At 37.7% G+C, this 20,948-nt stretch overlaps 1 protein-coding gene and 21 non-coding genes across 22 annotated transcripts in view; 4 read left to right on the forward strand and 18 right to left on the reverse strand.

Moving 5' to 3' along the window:
* LOC133544315 (semaphorin-3G-like) overlaps positions 1-20,948 on the forward strand; it is a 259,663-nt gene that overhangs the window by 71,577 nt on the left and 167,138 nt on the right. The window lies entirely within an intron of this gene.
* Positions 1,545-1,626, reverse strand: trnas-uga (transfer RNA serine (anticodon UGA)). Its single transcript has one exon. It is a non-coding gene; the product is annotated as a tRNA-Ser (tRNA).
* trnas-aga (transfer RNA serine (anticodon AGA)) lies at positions 2,335-2,416 on the reverse strand. Its single transcript has one exon. It is a non-coding gene; the product is annotated as a tRNA-Ser (tRNA).
* On the reverse strand, positions 2,984-3,065 carry trnas-uga (transfer RNA serine (anticodon UGA)). Its single transcript has one exon. It is a non-coding gene; the product is annotated as a tRNA-Ser (tRNA).
* On the forward strand, positions 3,834-3,915 carry trnas-uga (transfer RNA serine (anticodon UGA)). The gene has a single exon. It is a non-coding gene; the product is annotated as a tRNA-Ser (tRNA).
* trnas-uga (transfer RNA serine (anticodon UGA)) lies at positions 4,377-4,458 on the reverse strand. The gene has a single exon. It is a non-coding gene; the product is annotated as a tRNA-Ser (tRNA).
* trnas-aga (transfer RNA serine (anticodon AGA)) lies at positions 5,166-5,247 on the reverse strand. The gene has a single exon. It is a non-coding gene; the product is annotated as a tRNA-Ser (tRNA).
* Positions 5,811-5,892, reverse strand: trnas-cga (transfer RNA serine (anticodon CGA)). Its single transcript has one exon. It is a non-coding gene; the product is annotated as a tRNA-Ser (tRNA).
* trnas-uga (transfer RNA serine (anticodon UGA)) lies at positions 7,282-7,363 on the reverse strand. The gene has a single exon. It is a non-coding gene; the product is annotated as a tRNA-Ser (tRNA).
* Positions 9,517-9,598, reverse strand: trnas-uga (transfer RNA serine (anticodon UGA)). Its single transcript has one exon. It is a non-coding gene; the product is annotated as a tRNA-Ser (tRNA).
* Positions 10,307-10,388, reverse strand: trnas-aga (transfer RNA serine (anticodon AGA)). Its single transcript has one exon. It is a non-coding gene; the product is annotated as a tRNA-Ser (tRNA).
* trnas-uga (transfer RNA serine (anticodon UGA)) lies at positions 10,959-11,040 on the reverse strand. Its single transcript has one exon. It is a non-coding gene; the product is annotated as a tRNA-Ser (tRNA).
* trnas-uga (transfer RNA serine (anticodon UGA)) lies at positions 11,821-11,902 on the forward strand. Its single transcript has one exon. It is a non-coding gene; the product is annotated as a tRNA-Ser (tRNA).
* Positions 12,366-12,447, reverse strand: trnas-uga (transfer RNA serine (anticodon UGA)). The gene has a single exon. It is a non-coding gene; the product is annotated as a tRNA-Ser (tRNA).
* Positions 12,899-12,980, reverse strand: trnas-aga (transfer RNA serine (anticodon AGA)). The gene has a single exon. It is a non-coding gene; the product is annotated as a tRNA-Ser (tRNA).
* Positions 13,551-13,632, reverse strand: trnas-cga (transfer RNA serine (anticodon CGA)). Its single transcript has one exon. It is a non-coding gene; the product is annotated as a tRNA-Ser (tRNA).
* On the forward strand, positions 14,689-14,770 carry trnal-cag (transfer RNA leucine (anticodon CAG)). The gene has a single exon. It is a non-coding gene; the product is annotated as a tRNA-Leu (tRNA).
* Positions 16,317-16,398, reverse strand: trnas-uga (transfer RNA serine (anticodon UGA)). Its single transcript has one exon. It is a non-coding gene; the product is annotated as a tRNA-Ser (tRNA).
* On the reverse strand, positions 17,143-17,224 carry trnas-aga (transfer RNA serine (anticodon AGA)). Its single transcript has one exon. It is a non-coding gene; the product is annotated as a tRNA-Ser (tRNA).
* trnas-aga (transfer RNA serine (anticodon AGA)) lies at positions 18,153-18,234 on the reverse strand. Its single transcript has one exon. It is a non-coding gene; the product is annotated as a tRNA-Ser (tRNA).
* Positions 18,796-18,877, reverse strand: trnas-cga (transfer RNA serine (anticodon CGA)). Its single transcript has one exon. It is a non-coding gene; the product is annotated as a tRNA-Ser (tRNA).
* On the reverse strand, positions 19,507-19,588 carry trnas-uga (transfer RNA serine (anticodon UGA)). Its single transcript has one exon. It is a non-coding gene; the product is annotated as a tRNA-Ser (tRNA).

Below are 20,948 nucleotides of genomic sequence, written 5' to 3' on the forward strand. Positions count from 1 at the left end.
TGGTATGCTGCACGCAGTTCTGAGGAAAATATTTGAAAAACGGCACACTTAAGAAGTAAAGTATAGTTGCTGTGGGCAGGGTTTGAACCTGCGCGGGAAGATCCCAGTGGATTTAGAATCATAGGCCTTAACTTCTCGGCCATCGCATCCGTCAGACTCTCCATGATATGCTGCATCCTGCTTTTTTTTTTTAGAAGGAAATTAGGGGAAGAAAAACATTTCACCTGAAGTTTGCGCTAAAAATATTGTAGTTATTTGATGAAAGATGGAATTACAATAAGATGTTTTGGTCAAGACAATGCATGATATGCTGCTTCATGTTCTGTACATGAGAAAAAATTTAAATCTCTTAAATGTTCCCTTACTAACTTAGCGTCAATGTCTGTTATTTATGCAGTTGCTCAAATCTTCTTCTTTAGAATATACATTTGTAAGACAAAAAGCAGCATATCATGCATTGTCTTGACCAAAGATTCTTATTGTAACTCCATATTTCATCAAATAACTGAAATATTTTTGGTCCATATTTCAGGTGCATTCATTTTTTCCCCCTTTAATTTCCTTCCAAATAGCAGCATGCAGCATATCATGCACCAGCCTGTACGACATTTTTGGAATGTGTACATTTGGATAAAAAAAGGACAAGTCTACCAAAATTTTGCAAATATCAGGTTAAATATGCTCAGTTCATTGAAAGTGCGTTCAGCATATCATGTACTGTCTTGACCACATAATGTTACTGCCATTTTTTGCCAAATTCTGGTGCCATTTCTATTTTAACTTTTTTGTTCCATCTACGGGGCATAAAGCAGCATATCATGCATTGTCTTGACCAAATATTATTGTAATTAAATCTTTCATCAAATAACTGCAATGCTTTTATTGCAAATTTCAGGTGGAATGTGTAGTTTTTTTATTTCCTTCTGAATAATATCATGCAGCATATCATGCACTTCTACGTCATTTCCGGACAGTAAAACAGAGGCTGTGATGGCCGAGAGGTTAAGGCGTTGGGCTTGAAATCAATTGGAATTGTCCCGCGCAGGTTTGAATCCTGCTCACAGCTTAGTAGTTTCTTACTTGTCAAATTGCTCATCATTTCTGTAGAATATCCACTTGGATGAAAAAAATGACATAATGCAACATGTCATGCATTGTCATGACCAAACAATCTTACTGTAATTCAATATTTCATCAGATAACTACACACGTTTGGTGCAAAATACAACTGTCATTGGAAATTGACAACTGAAAATAAAAAATACAACATTGGATTTTAAATTTGTACGAAAATTAATTAGACAATGCATGATATGCTGCATTACACTCTGTGGATAAAAAAAAGAAATGAAATAGATATTGGACAAGATATATGCCAAATTTTCCAGATAATGGATATAAGGTGAAGTTACAGAAATTAGTATTTGGTCAAGAATATGTATGATATGCTGCACGCAGTTCTGATTCAATTAACAGAGAGAATATTTTACATGAAACCTTGAGCAAATGTACGAGTAAGAAATTGGTCATAGAATGGACTCCTACGCTGTGAGCAGGGATCGAACCTGCGCGGGAAGATCCCATTGGATTTCAAGTCCAACGCCTTAACCGCTCGGCAATCACAGCTCTTTGACTACCAAGACAGTGTATGATATGCTGCATGTTGCTATATGGAAGGAAAGTAAGAGAAAAAAAAACATTCAGAATAAAGAAAAAAATATTGCAATTTAGTAAAAGATTGAATTACAATAACATATTTTGGTCAAGACAATGCATGGTATGCTGCTTTATGCTAGGTAGCTGGGGAGAAAAATAGTCTTCAGACAATACATTTTTCCAAATTTTACAGACAATGGATGAAAGCTTACTGGAATTTTAGTAACATTGTTTGGTCAAGACAGTGCATGATATGCTGCATGCAGTTCCGCTTCAATTACCTGAGGTGGACACTTGACCTGAAATCTGCATAGTGAGAATGTGGTCATTAGACATAGAAACATTGGATTCCCAGTCCGATACCTTAACATCTCCGCCATCGCAGCTGCTTTTGCTGGAGTTATAATAACATCTGTTAGTCAAGACGATGCATGTAATGCTGCGTAATCAGAAAGGTAAGAAGGAAAATTGGACATTAAACCTGAAATTTGCCATCATTTGTAGACCCTTTTGAGCCGAAAACCTTATTTTATTTGAATAAAGATAGTACAAGATTTTGGTCAAGAAAGGGGGGGGTGAATTGTTTGACCTAAAAAGTGCAGTTCGTTGTTAAATTAATTGAATTAACATATTTTGGTCAAAGCTAGGCATGCTTCATAAGTAAGATCTGAACATTAACGCTGCGAGCAGGATTTGAACCTGCGCGGGAAGATCCCATTGGATTTCTAGTCTAACGCCTTAACCTCTCGGCCATCACAGCCTTGTTTCAGTTTTCTACACTCCAGAAGTGACATACAAGGCAGTGCATGATATGCTGCATGCTGCTACAATCTTATTGTAATACAATATTTCATCAAATAACTGTAACTCAATATTATTTTTCTGTAGAATGTCAATTTGGATAAAAGAGGACATAATGCAGCATGTCATGCATTGTCATGACCAAGTAATCTTACTGTAATTCAATATTTCATCAGATAACTACACACGTCTGGTGCAAAATTCACTTTTCATTGGACATTGACAACTGAAATAAGAGAAAATACAACTTTGGGTTTGAAATTTGTACAAAAATTTATACGATTTTTTGGTCAAGACAATGCATAATGTGGGCATCACGGTGGTAGAGGGGTTAGTGCATTCGCCTCACAATACGAAGGTCCTGAGCAGTCCTGGAATGTGAGTGTGAATGTTGTCTGTCTACCTGTGTTGGCGCTGCGATTATATGGTGACTTGTCCAGGGTGTACCCCGCCTACCGCCAGAATGCAGCTGAGATAGGCCCCCCCCCATCTCAAAGATATGAAAAAAGGAACACTAAGGTATCGTCGCTGTGAGCAGGGTTCGAACCTGCGCGGGAAGATCCCATTGGATTTCAAGTCCAACGCCTTAACCTCTCGGCCATCACAGCTGTAAGACCCATCATTATATTAAGGGATGAAAAACAGTTCACCTGATTTTTGCGCTAAAAAGATTGTAGTTATTCGATGATCGATGGAATTACAATAAGATGCTTTGGTCAAGACAATACATGATATGCTGCTTCATGTTCTGTGTATGGCAAGAAAAATAGAAATCTCTTAAAATTTTCCCTTACTTACTTTGTAATGTCTGTTATTTGTGCAGTTGCTCAAATCTTCTTCTTTAGAATATACATTTGTAAGACAAAAAGCAGCATATCATGCATTGTCTTAACCAAATAGCCTTATTTTAACTCCATATTTCATCAAATAACTGAAATATTTTTGGTACAAATTTCAGGTCCTTTACTTTCCTTCCAAATAGCAGCATGCAGCATATCATGCACCAGCCTGCACGCCCTTTTTGGAATGTGTACATTTGGTTAAAAAAGAGACGAGTCAACCAAAGTTTTGAAAATTTCATGTTAAATGTGCTCAGTTCATTGAAAGTGCGTGCAGCATATCATGTACTGTCTTGACCACAATGTTACAGCAAATTTTGGCCAAATTCATGTGCCATGTCTATTTTAACTTTTTTGTTCCATCTACGGGGCATAAAGCAGCATATCATGCATTGTTTTGACCAAATATTATTATTGTAATTCAATCTTTCATAAAATAATTGCAATATTGTTATTCCAAATTTCAGGTGTAGTGTTTTTTTGTATTCCCTTGCATATCATGCACTGTCTACATGGTTTCGGTATTGTAGAGCAGTAGCTGTGATGGCCGAGAGGTTAAGGCGTTGGACTTGAAATCCATTGGAATTGTCCCGCGCAGGTTTGAATCCTGCTCACAGCGTAGTAGTTTGTTACCTGTCAAATTGCTCATCATTTCTGTAGAGTATCTATTTGGATTAAATAAATGGCTTAATGCAACATGTCATGACCAAACAAACTTACTGTTATTTAATATTTCATCAGATAACTACAAATATTTGGTGCAAAATACAACTGTCATTGGAAATTGACAACTGAAAAAGAAAAAATACAACACTGGATTTGAAATTTGTACGTCAATTAATTAGACAATGCATGATATGCTGCATTACACTGTCGATAAAGAAATGAAATAGACATTGGACATGATATGCCAAATTTTCCAGATAATGGATATGAGGTGAAGTTACAGAAATTAGTATTTGGTCAAGACAGTGCATGATATGATCCACACAGTTCTGATTCAATTAACTGAGGAGAATATTTTACATGAAACCTTGAGCAAATGTACGAGTAAGACATTGGTCATAAAAAAGACTCCTACGCTGTGAGCAGGGATCGAACCTGCGCGGGAAGATCCCATTGGATTTCAAGTCCAACGCCTTAACCGCTCGGCCATCACAGCTCTTTGACTACCAAGACAGTGTATGATATGCTGCATGTTGCTATATGGAAGGAAAGTAAGTGGAAAAAAAACATTCAGAATAAAGAAACAAATATTGCATTTTAGTAAAAGATTGAATTACAATAACATATTTTGGTCAAGACAATGCATGGTATGCTGCTTTATGCTAGGTAGCTGGGGAGAAAAATAGTCTTCAGACAATACATTTTTCCAAATTTTACAGACAATGGATGAAAGCTTACCGGGATTTTAGTAACATTGTTTGGTCAAGACAGTGCTTGATATGCTGCATGCAGTTCCGCTTCAATTACCCGAGGAGGACATTTGACCTGAAATCTGCAAAGTAAGAATGTGGTCATTAGACATAGAAACATTGGATTCCCAGTCCGACACCTTAACATCTCCGCCATCGCAGCTGCTTTTGCTGGAGTTATAATAACATCTGTTAGTCAAGACGATGCATGTAATGCTGCGTAATCAGAAAGGTAAGAAGGAAAATTGGACATTAAACCTGAAATTTGCCATCATTTGTAGACCCTTTTGAGCCGAAATCCTTATTTTATTTGAATAAAGATAGTACAATATTTTGGTCAAGAAAGGGGGGGTGAATTGTTTGACCTAAAAAGTGCAGTTAGTTGTTAAATTAATTGAATTAACATATTTTGGTCAAGACTATGCAAGCTTCATAAGTAAGATTTGAACATTAACGCTGCGAGCAGGATTTGAACCTGCGTGGGAAGATCCCATTGGATTTCTAGTCCAACACCTTAACCTCTCGGCCATCACAGCCTTGTTTCAGTTTTCTACACTCCAGAAGTGACATACAAGGCAGTGCATGATATGCTGCATCCTGCTACAATCTTATTGTAATACAATATTTCATCAAATAACTGTAACTCAATATTATTTTTCTGTGGAATATCAATTTGGATAAAAGAGGACATAATGCAGCATGTCATGCATTGTCATGACCAAATAATCTTACTGTAATTGAATATTCCATTGGATAACGACACACGTCTGGTGCAAAATTCACTTTTCATTGGACATTGACAACTGAAATAAGAGAAAATACAACATTGGGTTTGAAATTTGTACAAAAATGTATACGATTTTTTGGTCAAGACAATGCATGATGTGGGCATCACGGTGGTAGAGGGGTTAGTGCATTCGCCTCACAATGCGAAGGTCCTGAGCAGTCCTGGAATGTGAGTGTGGATGTTTTCTGTCTATCTGTGTTGGCCCTGCGATGAGGTGGTGACTTGTCCAGGGTGTACGCCGCCTACCACCCAAAGGCAGCTGAGATAGATATCTCAAGAAAATATATGAAAAAATGCACACAAAAGTATTGTCGCTGTGAGCAGGGTTCAAACCTGCGCGGGAAGATCCCATTGGATTTCGAGTCCAACGCCTTAACCTCTCGGCCATCACAGCTGTAAGACTCTTCATGATATTAAGGGATGAAAAACATTTCACCTGAATTTTGCGCTAAAAATATTGTAGTTATTCGATGATAGATGGAATTACAATAAGATGCTTTGGTCAAGACAATACATGATATACTGCTTCATGTTCTGTGTATGGCAAGAAAAATAGAAATCTCTTAAAATTTTCCCTTACTTACTTTGTAATGTCTGTTATTTGTGCAGTTGCTCAAATCTTCTTCTTTAGAATATGCATTTGTATGGAAAAAAGACAAAAAGCAGCATATCATGCATTGTCTTAACCAAATAACCTTATTTTAACTCCATATTTCATCAAATAACTGAAATATTTTTGGTACAAATTTCAGGTCCATAAGTTGTTTTCCCCTTTACTTTCCTTCCAAATAGCAGCATGCAGCATATCATGCACCAGCCTGCACGCCCTTTTTGGAATGTGTACATTTGGTTAAAAAAGAGACGAGTCAACCAAAGTTTTGAAAATTTCATGTTAAACGTGCTCACTTCATTGAAAGTGCATGCAGCATATCATGTACTGTCTTGACCACAATGTTACTGCAAATTTTTGCCAAATTCAGGTGCCTTGTCTATTTTACCTTTTTTGTTCCATCTACGGTGCATAAAGCAGCATATCATGCATTGTCTTGACCAAATATTATTATTGTAATTCAATCTTTCATCAAATAACTGCAATATTGTTATTCCAAATTTCTGGTGTAGTGTTTTTTTGTATTCCCTTCCAAATAATAGCATGCAGCATATCATGCACTGTCTACATGATTTCAGGATTGTAGAACAGAAGCTGTGATGGCCGAGAGGTTAAGGTGTTGGACTCAGAATCCAATGGGTTTTTCTCGCTTAGGTTAGAACCCTGCTCACAGTGTTGTAGTTTGTTACCTGTGCAGGTATTCAATTTTTGTCTGTAGAATATCCATTTGGATAAAACAGGACATAATGCAGCATCTCATGCATTGTCGTGACCAAATAATCTTATTGTAATTCAATATTTCATCAGATTACACACGTTTGGGGCAAAATTTAGTAGTCATTGGACAATGACAACTGAAATAAGAAAAAAATAAACATTGGACCTGAAATTTGTACAAAAATAATGAGATGTTTTGGTCAAGACGATAAATAATATGCTGCATTATACTTTGTAGACGAAAAAATAAAATAAAATAAGACATTGGACATGTAATTTGCCAACGTTTGCAGATAATGAATGAAGGGTGAAGTTACTGTAATTAGTAGCATTATTTGGTCAAGACAGTACATGATATGCTGCACACTATTCTGATTCAATTAACTGAGGAGAATATTTGACATGAAACCTTGAACAAATGTACCAGTAAGAAGTTGGTCATAAATTAGAAAAGACCGCTGTGAGCAGGATTCAAACCAGCGTGGGAAGATCCCGATGGATTTCAAGTCCAACGCCTTCACCTCTCGGCCATCACAGCCGTTTCTGAAGTAAAAATAGTTCTAAATTCCTTCAATGACGTACAAGCTAGTGCATGATATGCTGCATGTTGCTATTTGAAGGTGAAACGAAGTGAAGTAAAGTGAAGTGAAATGAAAATAAAACCTTTAACCTGAAATTTGCACCAAAAATATTGCAGTTATTTGATGAAAGATTGAATTACAAGGTCATTTGTTCAAGACAATGCATGATATGCTGCTTAATGCTCTGTAGATGGAAACAAAAAAAAAGCTAACATGGACATCCCACCTGAATGTTGCCAACTTTTGCAGACAGTGGATGAAAGCTGAAGTGACTGGAATTTCAGTGTGATTAATTGGTCGAGACACTGCATGATATGCTGCACGCAGTTTTCTTCAATTAACTGAGCACATTGGACCTGAAACTTATACCAAAAATATTGCAGTTATTTGATCAAAGACTGAGTTAAAATAGAATTATTCGGTCAAGACAGTGCATGGTATGCTGCTTTATGCATGGTCGATGGAAAAAAATTAAATTAAAATGACATTTGCTTAAGTTTGCAGACAATGGATGAAAGTTGGAGTAGCGTGAATTTCACTAACACTACTTGGTCATGACAGTGCATGGTATGCTGCACGCAGTTCTGAGGAAAAGATTTGAAAAACGGCACACTTAAGAAGTAAAGTATTGTTGCTGTGGGCAGGGTTTGAACTTGCGCGGGAAGAACCCATTGGATTTAGAATCATAGGCCTTAACTTCTCGGCCATCGCATCCGTCAGACTCTCCATGATATGCTGCATCCTGCTTTTTTTTTTTAGAAGGAAATTAGGGGAAGAAAAACATTTCACCTGAAGTTTGCGCAAAAAATATTGTAGTTATTTGATGAAAGATGGAATTACAATAAGATGTTTTGGTCAAGACAATGCATGATATGCTGCTTCATGTTCTGTACATGGGAAAAAATTTAAATCTCTTAAATTTTCCCTTACTAACTTAGCGTCAATGTCTGTTATTTATGCAGTTGCTCAAATCTTCTTCTTTAGAATATAAATTTGTAAGACAAAAAGCAGCATATCATGCATTGTCTTGACCAAAGATTCTTATTGTAACTCCATATTTCATCAAATAACTGAAATATTTTTGGTCCATATTTCAGGTGCATTAATTTTTTCCCCCTTTAATTTCCTTCCAAATAGCAGCATGCAGCATATCATGCACCAGCCTGTACGACATTTTTGGAATGTGTACATTTGGATAAAAAAAGGACAAGTCTACCAAAATTTTGCAAATATCAGGTTAAATATGTTCAGTTCATTGAAAGTGCGTTCAGCATATCATGTACTGTCTTGACCACATAATGTTACTGCCATTTTTTGCCAAATTCTGGTGCCATTTCTATTTTAACTTTTTTTTTCCATCTACGGGGCATAAAGCAGCATATCATGCATTGTCTTGACCAAATATTATTGTAATTAAATCTTTCATCAAATAACTGCAATGCTTTTATTGCAAATTTCAGGTGGAATGTGTAGTTTTTTTATTTCCTTCTGAATAATATCATGCAGCATATCATGCACTTCTACGTCATTTCCGGACAGTAAAACAGAGGCTGTGATGGCCGAGAGGTTAAGGCGTTGGGCTTGAAATCAATTGGAATTGTCCCGCGCAGGTTTGAATCCTGCTCACAGCTTAGCAGTTTCTTACTTGTCAAATTGCTCATCATTTCTGTAGAATATCCATTTGGATGAAAAAAATGACATAATGCAACATGTCATGCATTGTCATGACCAAAAAATCTTACTGTAATTCAATATTTCATCAGATAACTACACACGTTTGGTGCAAAATACAACTGTCATTGGAAATTGACAACTGAAAATAAAAAATACAACATTGGATTTTAAATTTGTACGAAAATTAATTAGACAATGCATGATATGCTGCATTACACTCTGTGGATAAAAAAAAGAAATGAAATAGATATTGGACAAGATATATGCCAAATTTTCCAGATAATGGATATAAGGTGAAGTTACAGAAATTAGTATTTGGTCAAGAAAATGTATGATATGCTGCACTCAGTTCTGATTCAATTAACTGAGGAGAATATTTTACATGAAACCTTGAGCAAACGTACGAGTAAGAAATTGGTCATAAAAAAGACTCCTACGCTGTGAGCAGGGATCGAACCTGCGCGGGAAGATCCCATTGGATTTCAAGTCGAACGCCTTAACCGCTCGGCCATCACAGCTCTTTGACTACCAAGACAGTGTATGATATGCTGCATGTTGCTATATGGAAGGAAAGTAAGAGAAAAAAAAACATTCAGAATAAAGAAAAAAATATTGCAATTTAGTAAAAGATTGAATTACAATAACATATTTTGGTCAAGACAATGCATGGTATGCTGCTTTATGCTAGATAGGTGGGGAGAAAAATAGTCTTCAGACAATACATTTTTCCAAATTTTACAGACAATGGATGAAAGCTTACTGGAATTTTAGTAACATTGTTTGGTCAAGACAGTGCATGATATGCTGCATGCAGTTCCGCTTCAATTACCTGAGGTGGACACTTGACCTGAAATCTGCATAGTGAGAATGTGGTCATTAGACATAGAAACATTGGATTCCCAGTCCGATACCTTAACATCTCCGCCATCGCAGCTGCTTTTGCTGGAGTTATAATAACATCTGTTAGTCAAGACGATGCATGTAATGCTGCGTAATCAGAAAGGTAAGAAGGAAAATTGGACATTAAACCTGAAATTTGCCATCATTTGTAGACCCTTTTGAGGCGAAAACCTTATTTTATTTGAATAAAGATAGTACAAGATTTTGGTCAAGAAAGGGGGGGGTGAATTGTTTGACCTAAAAAGTGCAGTTCGTTGTTAAATTAATTGAATTAACATATTTTGGTCAAAGCTAGGCAAGCTTCATAAGTAAGATCTGAACATTAACGCTGCGAGCAGGATTTGAACCCGCGCGGGAAGATCCCATTGGATTTCTAGTCTAACGCCTTAACCTCTCGGCCATCACAGCCTTGTTTCAGTTTTCTACACTCCAGAAGTGACATACAAGGCAGTGCATGATATGCTGCATGCTGCTACAATCTTATTGTAATACAATATTTCATCAAATAACTGTAACTCAATATTATTTTTCTGTAGAATGTCAATTTGGATAAAAGAGGACATAATGCAGCATGTCATGCATTGTCATGACCAAATAATCTTACTGTAATTCAATATTTCATCAGATAACTACACACGTATGGTGAAAAATTCAGTTTTCATTGGACATTGACAACTGAAATAAGAGAAAATACAACTTTGGGTTTGAAATTTGTACAAAAATTTATACGATTTTTTGGTCAAGACAATGCATGATGTGGGCATCACGGTGGAAGAGGGGTTAGTGCATTCGCCTCACAATACGAAGGTCCTGAGCAGTCCTGGAATGTGAGTGTGAATGTTGTCTGTCTATCTGTGTTGGCCCTGCGATGAGGTGGTGACTTGTCCAGGGTGTACGCCGCCTACCGCCCGAATGCAGCTTCGATAGGGCCCCCCTATCTCAAGAAAAGATATGAAAAAAGGTACACTAAAGTATTGTCGCTGTGAGCAGGGTTCGAAACTGCGCGGGAAGATCCCAGTGGATTTCAAGTCCAACGCCTTAACCTCTCTGCCATCACAGCTGTGATATAAAGGAATCAAAAACATTTCACCTGAAGTTTGCACTAAAAATATTGTAGTTATTCGATGATAGATGGAATTACAATAAGATGCTTTGGTCAAGACAATACATGATATGCTGCTTCATGTTCTGTGTATGGCAAGAAAAATAGAAATCTCTTAAAATTTTCCCTTACTTACTTTGTAATGTCTGTTATTTGTGCAGTTGCTCAAATCTTCTTCTTTAGAATATACATTTGTATGGAAAAAAGACAAAAAGCAGCATATCATGCATTGTCTTAACCAAAAAACCTTATTTTAACTCCATATTTCATCAAATAACTGAAATATTTTTGGTACAAATTTCAGGTCCATAAGTTGTTTTCCCCTTTACTTTCCTTCCAAATAGCAGCATGCAGCATATCATGCACCAGCCTGTACGCCCTTTTTGGAATGTGTACATTTGGTTAAAAGAAGGACAAGTCCATCGAAATTTTGCAAATATCAGGGTAAATGTGCTCAGTTCATTGAAAGTGCGTGCAGCATATCATGTACTGTCTTGACCACAATGTTACAGCAAATTTTGGCCAAATTCAGGTGCCATGTCTATTTTAACTTTTTTGTTCCATCTACGGGGTATAAAGCAGCATATCATGCATTGTCTTGACCAAATATTATTATTGTAATTCAATCTTTCATCAAATAATTGCAATATTGTTATTCCAAATTTCAGGTGTAGTGTTTTTTTGTATTCCCTTGCATATCATGCACTGTCTACATGGTTTCGGTATTGTAGAGCAGTAGCTGTGATGGCCGAGAGGTTAAGGCGTTGGGCTTGAAATCCATTGGAATTGTCCCGCGCAGGTTTGAATCCTGCTCACAGCGTAGTAGTTTGTTACCTGTCAAATTGCTCATCATTTCTGTAGAGTATCTATTTGGATTAAATAAATGGCATAATGCAACATGTCATGACCACACAATCTTACTGTTATTTAATATTTCATCAGATGACTACACATGTTTGGTGCAAAATACAGTTGTCATTGGAAATTGACAACTGAAAAAGAAAAAATACAACACTGGATTTGAAATTTGTACGTCAATTAATTAGACAATGCATGATATGCTGCATTACACTGTCGATAAAGAAATGAAATAGACATTGGACATGATATATGCCAAATTTTCCAGATAATGGATATGAGGTGAAGTTACAGAAATTAGTATTTGGTCAAGACAGTGCATGATATGCTCCACACAGTTCTGATTCAATTAACTGAGGAGAATATTTTACATGAAACCTTGAGCAAATGTACGAGTAAGAAATTGGTAATAAATAAGACTCCTACGCTGTGAGCAGGGATCGAACCTGCGCGGGAAGATCCCATTGGATTTCAAGTCCAACGCCTTAACCGCTCGGCCATCACAGCTCTTTGACTACCAAGACAGTGTATGATATGCTGCATGCAGTTCCGCTTCAATTACCTGAGGTGGACACTTGACCTGAAATCTGCATAGTGAGAATGTGGTCATTAGACATAGAAACATTGGATTCCCAGTCCGATACCTTAACATCTCCGCCATCGCAGCGGCTTTTGCTGGAGTTATAATAACATCTGTTAGTCAAGACGATGCATGTAATGCTGCGTAATCAGAAAGGTAAGAAGGAAAATTGGACATTAAACCTGAAATTTGCCATCATTTGTAGACCCTTTTGAGCCGAAAACCTTATTTTATTTGAATAAAGATAGTACAATATTTTGGTCAAGAAAGGGGGCGTGAATTGTTTGACCTAAAAAGTGCAGTTAGTTGTTAAATTAATTGAATTAACATATTTTGGTCAAAGCTATGCAAGCTTCATAAGTAAGATTTGAACATTAACGCTGCGAGCAGGACTTGAACCTGCGCTGGAAGATCCCATTGGATTTCTAGTCCAACACCTTAACCTCTCGGCCATCACAGCCTTGTTTCAGTTTTCTACACTCCAGAAGTGACATACAAGGCAGTGCATGATATGCTGCATGCTGCTACAATCTTATTGTAATACAATATTTCATCAAATAACTGTAACTCAATATTATTTTTCTGTGGAATATCAATTTGGATAAAAGAGGACATAATGCAGCATGTCATGCATTGGCATGACCAAATAATCTTACTGTAATTCAATATTTCATCAGATAACTACACACGTCTGCTGCAAAATTCACTTTTCATTGGACATTGACGACTGAAATAAGAGAAAATACATTATTGGGTTTGAAATTTGTACAAAAATTGATACGATTTTTTGGTCAAGACAATGCATGATGTGGGCATCACGGTGGAAGAGGGGTTAGTGCATTCGCCTCACAACACGAAGGTCCTGAGCAGTCCTGGAATGTGAGTGTGAATGTTGTCTGTCTATCTCTGTTGGCCTTGTGATGAGGTGGTGACTTGTCCAGGGTGTACCCCGCCTACCGCCCGAATGCAGCTGAGATAGGCCCCCCCTATCATAAGAAAGGATATGAAAAAAGGGACACTGAAGTATTGTCGCTGTGAGCAGGGTTCGAACCTGCGCGGGAAGATCTCATTGGATTTCGAGTCCAACGCCTTAACCTCTCGGCCATCACAGCTGTAAGACTCTTCATGATATTAAGCGATCAAAAACATTTCACCTGAAGTTTGCGCTAAAAATATTGTAGTTATTCGATGATCGATGGAATTACAATAAGATGCTTTGGTCAAGACAATACATGATATGCTGCTTCATGTTCTGTGTATGGCAAGAAAAATAGAAATCTCTTAAATGTTCCCTTACTTACTTTGTAATGTCTGTTATTTGTGCAGTTGCTCAAATCTTCTTCTTTAGAATATACATTTGTATGGAAAAAAGACAAAAAGCAGCATATCATGCATTGTCTTAACCAAATAACCTTATTTTAACTCCATATTTCATCAAATAACTGAAATATTTTTGGTACAAATTTTAAGTCCATAAGTTGTTTTCCCCTTTACTTTCCTTCCAAATAGCAGCATGCAGCATATCATGCACCAGCCTGTACGCCATTTATCGAATGTGTACATTTGGATAAAAAAAGAGACGAGTCAACCAAAGTTTTGAAAATTTCATGTTAAATGTGCTCAGTTCATTGAAAGTGCGTGCAGCATATCATGTACTGTCTTGACCACAATGTTACTGCAAATTTTGGCCAAATTCAGGTGCCTTGTCTATTTTACCTTTTTTGTTCCATCTACAGGGCATAAAGCAGCATATCATGCATTGTCTTGACCAAATATTATTATTGTAATTCAATCTTTCATCAAATAACTGCAATATTGTTATTGCAGATTTCAGGTGTAGTTTTTTTTTGTATTCCCTTCCAAATAATAGCATGCAGCATATCATGCACTGTCTACGAGATGGCGTGGCACAGTGATAGAGTGGCTCTGCACAACCCGAGGGTCCCTGGTTCAACCTCAACATGTCCGTTGTGTCCATGAGCAAGACACTTCACCTTGCTCCTGATGGGTGCTGGTTAGCGCCTTGCATGGCAGCTCCCTCCATCAGTGTGTGAATGGGTAAATGTGGAAGTAATGTCAAAGCGCTTTGAGTACCTTGAAGGTAGAAAAGCGCTATACAAGTACAACCCGTTTATTTATTTACATGGTTTCGGTATAGTAGAACAGAAGCTGTGATAGCCGAGAGGTTAAGGCGTTGGACTCAGAATCCAAAGGGTTTTTCTCGCACAGGTTAGAACCCTGCTCACAGTGTTGTAGTTTGTTACCTGTGCAGGTACTCAATTTTAGTCTGTAGAATATCCATTTGGATAAAACAGGACATAATGCAGCATGTCATGCATTGTCGTGACCAAATAATCTTATTGTAATTCAATATTTCATCAGATAACTACACACGTTTGGGGCAAAATTTAGTTGTCATCGGACAATGACAACTGAAATAAGAAAAAAAAAAAACATTGGACCTGAAATTTGTACAAAAATAATGAGATGTTTTGGTCAAGACGATGCATAATATGCTGCATTATACTTTGTAGACGAAAAATAAAAATAAAATAAGACATTGGACATTTAATTTGCCAACGTTTGGAGATAATGGATGAAGGGTGAAGTTACTGTAATTAGTAGCATTATTTGGTCAAGACAGTACATGATATGCTGCACGCTATTCTGATTCAATTAACTGAGGAGAATATTTGACATGTTCTCCCCGTGAATGCGTGGGTTCCCTCCGGGTACTCCGGCTTCCTCCCACTTCCAAAGACATGCACCTGGGGATAGGTTGATTGGCAACACTAAATGGGCCCTAGTGTGTGAATGTGAGTGTGAATGTTGTCTGTCAATCTGTGTTGGCCCTGCGATGAGGTGGCGACTTGTCCAGGGTGTACCCCGCCTTCTGCCCGATTGTAGCTGAGATAGGCGCCAGCGCCCCCCGCGACCCCAAAGGGAATAAGCGGTAGAAAATGGATGGATGGATGGAATATTTGACATGAAAGATTGAGCAAATGTACGAGTAAGAAGTTGGTCATAAATTAGAAAAGACCGCTGTGAGCAGTGTTCGAACCTGCGCGGGAAGATCCCATTAGATTTAAAGTCCAACGCCTTAACCTCTCGGCCATCACAGCCGCTTCTGAAGTGAAGATAGTTCTAAATTGCTTCAATGACGTACAAGCTAGTGCATGATATGCTGCATGTTGCTATTTGAAGGTGAAATGAAGTGAAGTAAAGTGAAGTGAAATGAAAATAAAACCTTTGACCTGAAATTTGCACCAAAAATATTGCAGTTATTTGATGAAAGATTGAATTACAGGGTTATTTGTTCAAGACAATGCATGACATGCTGCTTAATGCTCAGTAGATGGGGGAGAAAAAAGCTAACATGGACATCACACCTGAATGTTGCCAACTTTTGCAGACAGTGGATGAAAGCTGAAGTGACTGGAATTTCAGTGTGATTTATTGGTCAAGACAATGCATGATATGCTGCACACAGTTTTGCTTCAATTAACTGAGCACATTGGACCTGAAACTTGTACATAAAATATTGCAGTTATTTGATCAAAGACTGAGTTAAAATAGAATTATTTGGTCAAGACAGTGCATGGTATGCTGCTTTATGCACTGTCGATGAAAAAAAAATAAATTAAAAAGACATCTGCTTAAGTTTGCGGACGATGGATGAAAGTTGGAGTAGCGTGAATTTCACTAACACTACTTGGTCATGACAGTGCATGGTATGCTGCACGCAGTTCTGAGGAGAAGATTTGAGAAACGGCACACTAAAGAAGTAAAGTATTGTCGCTGTGAGCAGGGTTTGAACCTGCGCGGGAAGATCCCATTGGATTTCAAGTCCAACGCCTTAACCTCTCGGCCATCACAGCTCTTTGACAAATAAGACAGTGTATGATACACTGCATGTTGCTATATGGAAGGAAAATAAGAGAAAAAAAACATTCAGAATAAAGAAAAAAATATTGCAATTTAGTAAAAGATTGAATTACAATAACATATTTTGGTCAAGACAATGCATGGTATGCCACTTAATGCTAGATAGGTGGGGAGAAAAATAGACATCAGACAATACATTTTTCCAAATTTTACAGACAATGGGTGAAAGCTTACCGGGATTTTAGTAACATTGTTTGGTCAAGACAGTGCATGATATGCTGCATGCAGTTCCACTTCAATTACCTGAGGAGGACATTTGACCTGAAATCTGCAAAGTAAGAATGTGGTCATTAGACATAGAAACATCGGATTCCCAGTCCGATACCTTAACATCTCCACCATCCCAGCTGCTTTTGCTGGAGTTATAATAACATCTGTGAGTCAAGACGATGCATGTAATGCTGCGGAATCAGAAAGGTAAGAAGGAAAATCGGACATCAAACCTGAAATTTGCCTACATTTGTAGACCCTTTTGAGGCGAAAACATTGCAGTTAAATGATGAAAGATAGTACAATATTTTGGTCAAGACAGTGCATGAAATGCTGCCATTTGGAATAACATTAAGGAAGGGGGGGTGAATTGTTTGACCTAAAAAGTGCAGTTAGTTGTTAAATTAATTGAATTTAGATATTTTGGTCAAGACTAGTAAGCTTCATAAGTAAGATTTGAACATTAACTCCGTGAGCAGGATTTGAACCTACGCGGGAAGATCCCATTGGATTTCTAGTCCAACGCATTAACCTCTCGGCCATCACAGCCTTGTTTCAGTTTTCTACACTCCAGAAGTGACATACAAGGCAGTGCATGATACGCTGCATGCTGCTACAATCTTATTGTCCATCCATTTTCTACCGCTTATTCCCTTTTGGGGTCACGGGGGGCGCTGGCGCCTATCTCAACTACAATCGGGCGGAAGGTGGGGTACACCCTGGACAAGTCGCCACCTAATCGCAGGCAATCTTATTGTATTGCAATATTTCATCAAATAACTGTAACTCGAGATCAATATTATTTTTCTGTAGAATATCAATTTGGATAAAAGAGGACATAATGCAGCATGTCATGCATTGTCATGACCAAATAATCTTACTGTAATTCAATATTTCATCAGATAACTACACACGTTTGGTGCAAAATTCCGTTTTCATTGGACATTGACAACTGAAATAAGAGAAAATACAACATTGGGTCTGAAATTTGTATAAAAATTGATACGATTTTTTTGGTCAAGACAATGCATGATGTGGGCATCACGGTGGAAGAGTGGTTAATGCATTTGCCTCACAATACGAATGTCCAGAGCAGTACTGGAATGTGAGTGTGAATGTTGTCTGTCTATCTGTGTTGGCCCTGCGATGAGGTGGCGACTTGTCCAGGGTGTACCCCGCCTACCGCCCGAAAGCAGCTGAGATAGGCTCTAGCGACCCCCCGCGACCCCAAAAGCGACAAGCGGTAGAAAATGGATGGATGGACAATGCATGATGTGCTGCATGATGTGCTGCATAATATACCGAAGTTTGCAGATAGTGGATGGACGGTGAAGTTACTAAAATCAGTAACATTATAGGGTAAAGACAGTGCAAGATATGCTGCATGCAGTTCTCATTCAATTAACCGAGTAGAATATTTGACATGAAAGTTGGAGTAAATGTACGAGTAAGAAATTGGTCATAAAACAGACACCTATGCTGTGAGCGGGGATCGAACCTGCACGCAAACATCCCATTGGATTTCTAGTCCAACACCTTAACCTCTCAGCCATCACAACTCTTTATTAATTGCTTGTTTATTGACAAACAAGACAGTGTATGATATGCTGCAACTTAGCAGAAAAGAGATAGATGGACATAAAAACAGACATTAAACAATAAATTTTAACCTGAAATTTGCCAACATTTGCAGACAGCGTTGGTCTGTATTTCCATGTTTCAGAAGGGACATAAAAGACAGTGCATGATATGCTGCATATTGTTATTTGGAAGGAAATGAAGGGAAAATACATTGTTGGACCCGAAATTTGCACCGAAAACACTGCAGGTATTTGATGAAAGATTGAATTACAAAACAATCTGTTGGTCAAGACAATGCATGGTATGCTGCTTCATGCCCTATAGATGGAAAAAAGGGGGGAAATAGATATTGCAACAGAAATGTGTTAACATTTGTAGACAATGGATGAAAGCTGGAGTCACTAGACTACAGCTTGTTTAAGACAGTGCTTTGTTGAAAAATTTGAATCAATAACATTGCAGTTTGTTGATGAATTGATTGAATTAAGATCTTTTGGTCATGACAATGCATGGTATGCCGCTTTGTAAGAAAACATACACGCTGTGAGCAGGGTTCGAACCTGCGCGGGAAGATCCCATTGGATTTCGAGTCCAACGCCTTAACCTCTCGGCCATCACAGCCCTACTTCATGTGAAATTAGTTATACATTCCTGCAATGATGTACAAGCTAGTGCATGATATGCTGCATGTTGCTATTTGAAGGTGAAATAAAGTGAAGTGAATTGAAATGAAAATAAAACATTTGACCTGAAATTTGCACCAAAAATACTGCAGTTATTTGTTGAAAGATTGAATTACAAGGTTATTTATTCAAGACAATGCATGATATGCTGCTTAATGCTCTGTAGATGGAAAAAAAAGGTAACATGGACATCGCACCTGAATGTTGCCAACATTTGCAGACAGTGGATGAAAGCTGAAGGGACTAGAGTTTCAGTGTGACTAATTGGTCAAGACAATGCATGAAATGATGCACACAGTTTTGCTTCAATTAACTGAGCACCTTGGACCTGAAATTGCAGTTATTTGATCAAAGACAGAGTTAAAGTAAGACTATTTGGTCAAGACAATGCATGATATGCTGCTTTATACATGGTCGATGCCAAAGTTTGAAGACAACGAAAGGAAGTTGGAGTTGCTGGAATTTCAATAACATGATTTGGTTGAGACAGTGCATGATATGCTGCACACAATTCTGTTTTAGCGAACTGAATTTGAGAATTGGCATAAGTAAGAGGTAGATCATTGACGCTGTGAGCAAGATTCAAACCCGCGTGGGATGATCCCATTGGATTTCAAGCCCAACGCCTTAACCTCTCGGCCATCACAGCTGTATGAAATTGCATTATATGCTGTGTGCCATTTTTTTTTTTAAAGAAATTTTGGGACGAGAAAGATTTCTCCTGAAATTTGCACTAAAATTTTGAATTTATTTGATGAAATAAGGAATTTCAATAAGATTATTTGGTCAAGACAATGCATGATATGCTGCTTGATGGAAAAAACTTAGAAATGTCTTGAATTTTCCCAAAATAGCATGCTGTTATTATTTATTTACCTTGCTTTCGAACCCTGCTCACAGCGTCAATGTCTGTTATTTCTGCAATTGCTCAAATCTTCTTTGAAATTTATATTTTTGTCTAAAAAGATTCCATTGGACTTTAAGTCCAACGCCTTAACCTCGCGGCCATTGGAGCTGTATTTTACAATTTGGAAGTAAAAGACAGTGCATGATATGCTGCATGCTGCTGTTTGTATGGAGATTAAGGGAAAATACGGCATGGGTCCCAACATTTGCACCGAAAACATTGCAGTTATTTGATGAAAGATTAAATTACAAAACACATATTTTAGTCAAGACAATGCATGATATGCTGCTTCATGCTTTCTAAATGGATAAAAAAGGGGAAAATAGACATTGCACCAGAAATGTGCCAACATTTGCTGACAATGGATGAAAGCTGGAGTCACTGTAATCTCAGCGACATTACTTGGTCAAGACAGTGCATGATATGCTGCATGCTGCCATTTCGAAGGACATTAAAGGGGGAAAAATGTTAGAACTAAAATTAGCACCAAAAATATTGATGAATTAAAATATTTTGGTCAAGCCAATGCATGGTATGCTGCTTTGTCAGTAAGAATCGAACATGAACGCTGTGAGCAGGGCTCGAGCTTGCGCCAAAGATCCCATTGAAACTCATGTCCAACGCTTCAACCACTAGCTTTCCTGTGATGAAATATTTACGTCAAGACAGTGCATGATATGCTGCTTCATGCTCTGTGGATGGTAAAAAGGGAAAAAAGAGACATTTCACCAGAAATGTGTCTACATTTGTAGACAATGGATGAAAGCTGGAGTCACTGGAATCTGAGTGACTACTTGATCAAGACAGTGCATGATAGGCTGTGTGCAGTTCGGCGTCGGTAAACTGAAATTTGCAAAGACAACGTTCTACTTTTGATCCGGTTTTATATTCTCGAGAAAAATATAGCACAAATAATGATGAATGAAAGTATTTAAAATACTAAATTGAAACAGACAAACATACATAAGTGCTGCTGAGATCTTAATTGTGAAAACATTATTTGGTCAAGATAGTGCATGATATGCCACATGCGACAATGCAGGAAGGGAATAGGAGAAAAAGTGGACATTGGAACCAAAGTATGTAAATATTTGCAGACAAC

Source organism: Nerophis ophidion, linkage group LG27 (assembly GCF_033978795.1).
Source record: "Nerophis ophidion isolate RoL-2023_Sa linkage group LG27, RoL_Noph_v1.0, whole genome shotgun sequence".
NCBI classification, from domain to species: domain Eukaryota; kingdom Metazoa; phylum Chordata; class Actinopteri; order Syngnathiformes; family Syngnathidae; genus Nerophis; species Nerophis ophidion.